The sequence below is a fragment of the Aphelocoma coerulescens genome, chromosome 8 (assembly GCF_041296385.1).
Source record: "Aphelocoma coerulescens isolate FSJ_1873_10779 chromosome 8, UR_Acoe_1.0, whole genome shotgun sequence".
In the NCBI taxonomy this organism is placed as follows: Eukaryota; Metazoa; Chordata; class Aves; order Passeriformes; family Corvidae; genus Aphelocoma; species Aphelocoma coerulescens.
Window position 1 is genome coordinate 33331552 of NC_091022.1, and position 8195 is coordinate 33339746.

Genomic DNA, 8195 nt, shown 5'->3' on the forward strand with positions numbered 1-8195 from the left:
CCTGGCTCGCTGCCCTCGTGAGTCCTCTGCAAGTATCATGGGATTCTGCGATGAAGCCTTTACCTTTTCCATGCGAAGGTACCGTCTGGGTAGCCTTCAGCAACGGCCGAGGAGTTGCAGCATGTCGGGGAGGGAGGAGGAACAAGGGTCCCCTCAAGTTTCAGCAATGCTGCATAACCTCGTCTCCGCTCAACCCAGGTACGCCCTGCGATGATGGCGTCGGCCTTGGAGCGCGGCCAGAGCGTGCGGCCTGAGGACCCGGGCTCTCTTAGTAGACGGTGAGTAGTGGAATTGTTGGGTTTTGGCTGACATGCCACTAAGCTCATATACTGATGTTTGGTTGTCTTTATTGTAGCTGACTGAGAGACAACAGCCTGGCAATGGCAGGAGCTTCTGGGCCGGCGAGAGGCCGCCTTCTTTTGCGCCCCAGGAAGATTCACGTCCCCAGATGTCCGAGAGATAAGTTGAGGGATATGACCCACGGAGGGAATGAAAGCGGGGTGTCGGGTCGGGGCTTGCTGGGAGGGAGTTTTGAGTCAGCTTTGGAGATGGGGATGTCCAAGAAGGGGCCCCTTAGCCCGCATAATGGGAAAGCCTCACATTTGATCGCAATGCTGAGGTGCGCAGGGCAGAGCGATCGCAGTGCATCTTGCGTCACTTGTCTATTGTGCATGCCGTGTCTTTTGGGCATCTTGTGTCACAGGTCCTTTGCCTTAGCCCTTTGATGTGCTTGCAGTCACGCTTTTCACCGAGAGTTCTCTCTCCTCATTGCATCCCCTCTTTTGTCGTCCCCTGTGTCACGGGTGCCTGCATGGGTTTGGCCCAGAGCTGCTCTGCCCTGCTGCATACTCTGGCATATCGGTGTAATAGAACAAGGCCCAAGGCCTTTAAATCCATAATGTAGGGTGTAGTCTGGCGTCTAGATGATATTCCTAGGTTGTCAGAAGATGGCTGGAGCTGTGAAGTTCTCATGCAGCCCTTTGACTTTTGATATCACTTTCTTGCAGATGCAGACAGATCAAATCCGTGGCAGAGCGCCCCATACCAGGTGAGGGGGTTTCCTGCAGGAAGGTCAGTCACCGTTTGTTTGCGAGGCAAGTGTAATTGGTGGCTGTGTTACAGCATCGTTCTTTGTCTTTGTTTTTAGGAGGTAATGCCAGATCTCAGCAGTCAAAGTCGAGTTAGCGAGGTAAGTGGTGACCGGTGTACTGAACGGGTTGTTACTGTTTCGATGCCAAGTTCTGGCACTCTAAGCTTTAAGCATCCATTGTCATTTGTGTGCTTCAGGCAGTCCCCATGTATTATGGTGAAACTCCTTGCCAACTGGCTGATGGACCTGGCTCGCCGCTGTCGTTAGCCCGCCGGAAGTATTACAGGACTCTGCGACGAAGCCTTTACCTTTTCCATTTGAACGTGCCGTCCAGGTTGCCTTCGGCAACGGCCAGGTAGTTGCAGTGAGTTGCGGAGGGAGGGAGGAGTGAGGGCCCACTCAAGTTTCGGCAATGCCGCATCACCCCGTCTCCTCTTAACCCAGGTATACTCTGTGACGATGACGATGGCGTTGGCCTCAGAGCGTGGCCAAAGCGTGCGGCCTGAGGAGGCCAGCCTTTTTAGGAGACGGTGAGTGGCAGAATCGACAGGTTTTGGCTGAGGTGCCACTAAGTTCATGCACTGATGTTTGTCTGGTTTTCTTTATTGTAGCTGACTAAGAAGAGAACCAGCCCAGTGAAGGCACGAGCTTCCCGCATGGTGATGCAGCCTTCTTTTGCACCCGAGGCAGATTGACATCCCCAGACATCCAAGAGATAAGTTGAGACCTGTGACCCACAGTAGGGGTGAAAGCAGGGTGTTGAGTTGGGACTCACCAGGAGGTATTTTTGAGTCAGATTTGGAGGTGGGGATACCCAAGAAGGGGCCCCTTAGGCCCCATAAAGCTTAAGTCTTGCTTTTGATCACAGTGCCGAGGTGCGCAGGGCAGAGCAGGCCTGGTACATGTCACCTGTCTATTGTGCGTTCTCTGTCTTTTGTGCATCTCGTGTCACAGGTCTTTTGCCTTAGCCCTTTGAGATGCTTATCGCAAACGCTGGGCATTATTCTTAGCGTCTCTGTTCTTGGTGTTCCTCAGTGTGGTGCCGATACCATTGATCCTTTGACTCGTGAGCTTGGAGGTGCATCAGGATCACGTCTCTCTTCAGCGAGGTTGAGTCGGGTGTCTTTTCAGGTCTTGTTCTGAGCTGCATTGTCAGCTGTGCACTGCAATGATCCATTATAGTGGATGAAGGCTTGTAAGAATGTGAAGATAGCTGGAGGATTCCACCCGTCCAATTCTCGGGCATCCATCTTTGCGGTTCTTGGAATAAGCCCTTCTGTTATCATCCTCCTCTGCCAGGGTTCTTGCAGCCTCGTTGGCTCACCGTCGGTCTCGCCGTGGTCATCTCATTCCTCATTTGCTCGGTCCTTGTGATCATCTAGCCTAGAGTTTTCTCTCCTTGTTGTGTCCCCTTGTTTGTCATCTTCTGTGTCACGGGTGCCTGAGTGGGTTTGGCCCAGAGCTGCTCTTCCCTGATGCATACTGTGGAGTATGGGTGTAATAGGACAAGGCCTGGGGATGTGGAATTTGTGGTGTAGGTTGTAGTTTGGCCTCAAGATGGTATTCCTAGACTCATACAGGATGGCTGGAGCTGTGAAGTTCTAATGCAGCTCTTTGTCTTTTGTCATCACTTTCTTGCAGATGCAGACGGATTAAATCTGCGGCAGAGCGCCCCATACCGTGTGAGGGGGTTCCCACCTGAAGGTCGGTCACTGTTTGTCTTTGCAGGGCAAACATAAATGGTGGCTGTGTTACAGGATTGTTCTTTGTCTTTGTTCTTAGGAGGTAAAGCCAGATCTTAGCAGTCAAGGTCAAGTGAATGAGGTAAGAAGTCACTGGTGGAAAGAACCACTTGTTATGCCTTGGGTGCCAAGTTCTGGTACAGCTCTAAGCATCCATTGTCATTTGTGTGTTTCAGGCGCTCCCCTTGTAGTTTGCTGAAACTCCTCACCGACTGGCTGACGGACCTCTCTTGCCACCCTCGTGAGTCCTCCGCAAGTATCATGGGACTCTGCGATGAAGCCTTTACCTTTTCCATGCGAAGGTACCGTCCCGGTAGCCTTTGGCGACGGCTGAGGAGTTGAGGCAAGTCGGGGAGGGAGGGTGGGGGAGCGAGGGTCCGCTCAAGTTTCAGCAGTCCCGCATCACCTCCTCTCCTCTTAACTCAGGTATACCCTGCGGTGACGGTATCTGCCTCGGGGCGTGGCCAAAGCGTGGGGCCCAAGGACCCCGGCCTTCTTAGGAGACGGTGAGTAGTGGAACTGTTGGGGGCTTGGCCAATGTGCCAAGAAGTTCCTGTACCGATGTTTGGCTTTTGTTATTGTAGCCGTCTAAAAGACAAAAGCCCGGCAATGGTAGGAGCTTCCAGGATGGTGAGGCGGTCTTCTTTTGCGTCCCAGCTGGATTCACATCTCAGGACGTCTGAGAGATAAGTCAAGGGGATGAAAGCGGAGTATCGAGTCGGGCTTCGCCGGGAGGGATTTTTGCGTCAGCTTTGGAGATGGGGATACCCAAGAAGGGGCGCCTTAGCCCGCATAAAGTGAAAGTCTCACATTTGATGACAATGCTGAGGTGCGCAGGGCAGAGCAATCGCAGTGCATGTTGTGTCACTTGTCTATAGTGCATGCCATGTCTTTTGGGTGTCCTGTGTCACAGGTCTTTTGCCTTAGCCCTTTGATGTGCTTGCAGTCATGCTTTCCACCCTGAGTTCTCTCTCCTTGTTGTATCCTCTCGTTTGTCGTCTCCTCTGTCATGGGTGCCTGCATGGGTTTGGCCCAGAGCTGCTCTGCCCTGCTGCATACCCTGGCATATCGGTGTAATAGAACAAGGCTTGGGGACTTGAAATTTGTAATGTAGGGAGTAGTTTGTCCTCTAGATGATATTTCTAGATTGTCACAAGATGGCTGGAGCTGTGAAGTTCTCATGCAGCCCTTTGACTTTTGTCATCACTTTCTTGAAGATGCAGGCAGATTAAATCCATGCCAGAGCCCCCCATACCGTGTGAGGGGGTTCCCACCTGAAGGTCGGTCACTGTTTGTCTTTGCAGGGCAAACATAAATGGTGGCTGTGTTACAGGATTGTTCTTTGTCTTTGTTCTTAGGAGGTAAAGCCAGATCTCAGCAGTCAAGGTCAAGTGAATGAGGTAAGAAGTCATTGGTGGAAAGAACCACATGTTATTCCTTGGGCGCTAAGTTCTGGTACAGCTCTAAGCATCCATTGTCATTTGTGTGTTTCAGGCCGTACCACTGTCTTAGGCCGTGCCCCTCACCGACCGGCCGACGGTCCTGTCTCGCTTCCCTCGTTAGTACTCTGTGAGTATCATGGGACTCTGTGACGAAGCCTTTACCTTTTCCATGTGAGGGTACCATCCAGGTTGCCTTTGGCAACGGCTGAGGAGTTGCAATAAGTTGGGGAGGGAGGGAGGGGGAGCGCGGGTCTGCTCAAGTTTTAGCAATGCTACCTCACCTCGTCTCCACTCAACTCAGGTATACCCTACAACGATGGTGCTGGCCTTGGAGCGCGGCCAGAGCATGCGGCCCAAGGACTCCAGCCTTTTTAGGAGACGGTGAGTGGCAGAATTGACGGGTTTTGGCTGAGGTGCCACTAAGCTCATGCACTGATGTTTGTTTGGTTTTCTTTATTGTAGCTGACTAAGAGATAACCAGCCTGGTGAAGGCACCAGCTGCCTGCATGGTGAGGCGGCTGCCTTTTGCACCCGAGGCAGATTGACATCCCCAGACATCCAAGAGGTAAGTCGAGACCTGTGACCCACAGAGGGGGTGAAAGCGGGGTGTCGAGTTGGCACTCACCGGAGGTATTTTTGAGTCAGATTTGGAGGTGGGGATACCCAAGAAGGGACCCCTTAGGACCCATAAAGCTTAAGTCTTGCTTTTGATCACAGTGCCGAGGTGCGCAGGGCAAAGCAGTCCCGGTACATGTCACGTGTCTATTGTGCGTTCTCTGTCTTTTGTGCATCTCATGTCACAGGTCTTTTGCCTTAGTCCTTTGAGGTGCCAAGCATGTGCCTTTTCACTTTGCGGGTATTGTCCAGGCCACCTCCAGAGTCGGATGAAGATTTGAGGTGCGCCAGGGTAGCAGTGTAGAGGAGCCCTGGGGATTAATCTTCTGGAGGGTGATAGTCACGTTTTCTGTTTTGTCGTCTTAGGTACCATGAGCCGGTGTGGAGCCGAAGTTTGGAAACGGCCGGTAAGCAATTAGCCTTTGCAGTTACGAGGGAGGGGGGTGTTGCAGAAGGGGTCATTTTTGGGACATCTCATTGCAGTCTGAAGTTTCTTTCTGAATTTTCACAGCCTCCAAAGCAGACTACAGGGAATGTACTGATGTCCACAGCGCCCATGTGTTCTTTTCTGTCGAGGATGGATTTTTTCCTCTCATCTCTGAAAGCTAAGTGCTGGGACTGGTGGTTGGGAGAAGGGAAAAACCTTTGGAATCACAGGAGGCAATCTGAAGTTAGCTTAGAGGAGAGGGCTGTAGTGGGATGGGTCCCTTGGAAGTAAAGGGAGAGGGTTTCTCCTTAGCATCACCTGACCCTTTGCCGGGCAGAGCAGTTCCATACCCATGTTTTTGCAAGCTTTGTGCTTTGAGTCTTGATGTCATCGCAGATCTTTTTGCCTGAGGAGCCTGCCTTTGGGTCCGGAGCGGTCGCCCAGCAGTCATCACCTCTTTCTCTAGGCCTACTGAACTTCTTGAGCATCCTCTTAACAGCTTTGGCACTAACTTCTCGTAAGGAGTTGTTTCACTGTCACGTGTTATTGCTATAGAGCCGTCTTTCCTTTGGCATCATCACTTTCTGGCTCATCTTGCAGCAGGAATCTTGGGTCCATCAGGTGAAACTGCTGGGCAGTTTTAACTTCTCTCTGTGTTACGTAGTTTGTGTCTATGTTGTGTAGTTTGTGTCTGTCGGGGTCCCTTCCCCGCCCTGTAGCCCTGGGAGCCCTGAGGGAGGCACGGGATTTCCCTGCCCCTGGTCAGCCTCGTTCCCCATTGGTTGGTTTGTGTTTCCCTGCGCAGGCAAAGGAGCTTGGGGGCTGACTGTAACAGTTCCTCGGCAGATCCCGGCCATGCGGCTGGAGAAATAAACATCTCTGAAACATCTAGCAAGAATCCGTCTATATATATTTCTTTTCCACGGGACTCCTGGTTTGATATAGGCGTGTTGCAGTATCCCCACTGTAACATGTGTCCACCCTATTCTGTGTCCTAGGGCTTTGTTATGTCTTGATGCTTTATCGGCATTGTTCTGGGCCGTATTGGCAGCGGGGGGGGGGGTGTCTCTCCTTGTGTACTTTCCCAGATTGGGCTTATTCCGGCATCTTTACATTTTTACTTTTTGAGACCAGAGGAAGTGCAGGAGATGTTCTCATCCATCTTCCTTCTCACTTTTGGTAGTGCCTTCTGTTCACATCCTATTCCCTTAGACTTCTATATGGAGCATATTAGACCCTCCTCATGTGACTGTGGTAGTTCTGTAGGTTTTGTTGCCTTAAAGCATATCGGGCTCAAGAATTAATCTTCCAGAGAGTTATCTCAAGCCCTCTTGTCATCTTTGCTTATATTTGGCGCACCACCTTGTCCATGTGCTCTTTGCAGTTGGAGCTGCCCTGCCCTGGCAGGGTAATGGTTAAGAAGAACAGTTATAAAACTTAAAGGTTCATATCTTTTCTATGGGGTTTTGGGTAGAAAATTTATGGGCCTAGCGTGGAGATAACTCCTAGCCTTCGGCCCCTCACTGACCGCCTCATGTTGTCTCTTAGGTCCCTGAGGTGGCTTTGGATCTCTGTGGTCACTGATGCTACCAATTTTCCCAGAATCTACCGTTTGATGTCGAGGAGCAGCAGCTGGAAGATGTGCTGAAGCATCTTCATCCGTAGAGTTTTTTGAGTAAGGGCCGCAGTGAGTGTGTGTTAGCTGAAGAGTGTGTGACTGTGTGTGTCTGTGAGAGTTGTCTGTCTTTCTGCTTCTGTCTGCCTGTGAGAGCATGTGTGTTGATGGGTTCTAATGTTGTATGTGAGATATTTGCCTTTCAGGTTTTTCAACACATTTTTAAATTTTGAATTAAAAAACCCCCAGCCAGGTTTGTTCCTCCCCCCCAGGTTTTTTTCCTTCGGTCCTGGCCGGTCTGCGAGGCGACGTTCATCGCCAAAGTTTGGGTGCGGACCGTGCCGGCGATGGGGTTTTGTGAGGCAGGATGATTTGGAGGCTCCTGGGAACCACATTCCCATAGAGCGCCGAGGGTTAGTGGAGCGGTCAAGATGAGAGCAAGGGTGGGTTTGTGTGTAAGCTAAAGGAGGTGTGGGTGGTGGATGACTGTTATGTTCTCTACATGTTGCTGTTTTGGGTTTCTTATAACAATAAAAGAAAATGTAATAAACTTTCTAGAAACAGTAGCATTGTTTTATTGTATTGATATGTATTTGGCTTGCATTGCCCTGTATTGTTCTGTATTGGTGTTTGCCACTGAATTTCCATGTATTGCTCCGTGTGTAAATTGGACTTTTGCCAGCATGTATATGGATTGTATTCGTACTTGTGTTTGTATACGTTATTTCCACATTTTGCTGAAGTGTAAATAAAAAAATTCAATGGAGAAAGAAGTTCCAAAGAACTCGCTCAGAACAGGGAAAGAAGAGAAAGCGCACAGACTTTCAATGCAGTACTCTAAAACCGGCGAGAGATTTAGTCTCTGTCGGAGCAAAAGCTCCTCTGGACTCAGGCCCAGAGGGAAGCCAAAGCATGGGGATTGAATTTAAACCTTTGGACAGGCTGAGATACATGAAGCCACACCAAAGTGAAATAGAAACATAGATTTTTAACTTCAGTAGACATATATGCTAAGTGCCTTAAACATTAAAAAGCTGTAGCAGAGACCTTAAACACAGTTCTTGCTGCAGCAGTGTTACCTTTTCACAGAATTCTTTACTTTAGACAAAATATAGATAGAATTACACTGTTCATATTTTTTAGATAGACTGTTCACATAAACAATAAGAGCCGATAGAAACTGCATACGCAAATCTGTGTAATACCTATGTAGTACTTGTGTAAGGCTTACGACTGTTAGAATCAGGCCAGGATAGGTTAAGAA

At 50.0% G+C, this 8195-nt stretch overlaps 2 long non-coding RNA genes across 6 annotated transcripts; both read left to right on the forward strand.

Annotated features, from left to right (window-relative positions):
• The first annotated feature begins 2600 nt into the window (after window positions 1-2600).
• On the forward strand, window positions 2601-3338 carry LOC138114386 (uncharacterized). Of its 3 annotated transcripts, none has more exons than XR_011152606.1 (4): window positions 2601-2794; window positions 2873-2914; window positions 3009-3175; window positions 3259-3338. It is a non-coding gene; the product is annotated as an uncharacterized lncRNA (long non-coding RNA). The 3 variants fall into 3 exon arrangements; XR_011152608.1 differs by having other exon boundaries at window positions 3009-3134; window positions 3259-3315; XR_011152607.1 differs by lacking the exon at window positions 2601-2794 and having other exon boundaries at window positions 2832-2914.
• A 720-nt stretch (window positions 3339-4058) lies between these two features.
• Window positions 4059-7712, forward strand: LOC138114366 (uncharacterized). 3 transcript variants are annotated; one of them, XR_011152600.1, is made up of 9 exons: window positions 4059-4112; window positions 4191-4232; window positions 4327-4401; window positions 4576-4655; window positions 4737-4839; window positions 5078-5171; window positions 5256-5296; window positions 5380-6991; window positions 7204-7712. It is a non-coding gene; the product is annotated as an uncharacterized lncRNA (long non-coding RNA). The 3 variants fall into 3 exon arrangements; XR_011152598.1 differs by having other exon boundaries at window positions 4060-4112; window positions 5401-6991; XR_011152599.1 differs by lacking the exon at window positions 5078-5171 and having other exon boundaries at window positions 4061-4112; window positions 5401-6991.
• The last annotated feature ends 483 nt before the right edge of the window (window positions 7713-8195 follow it).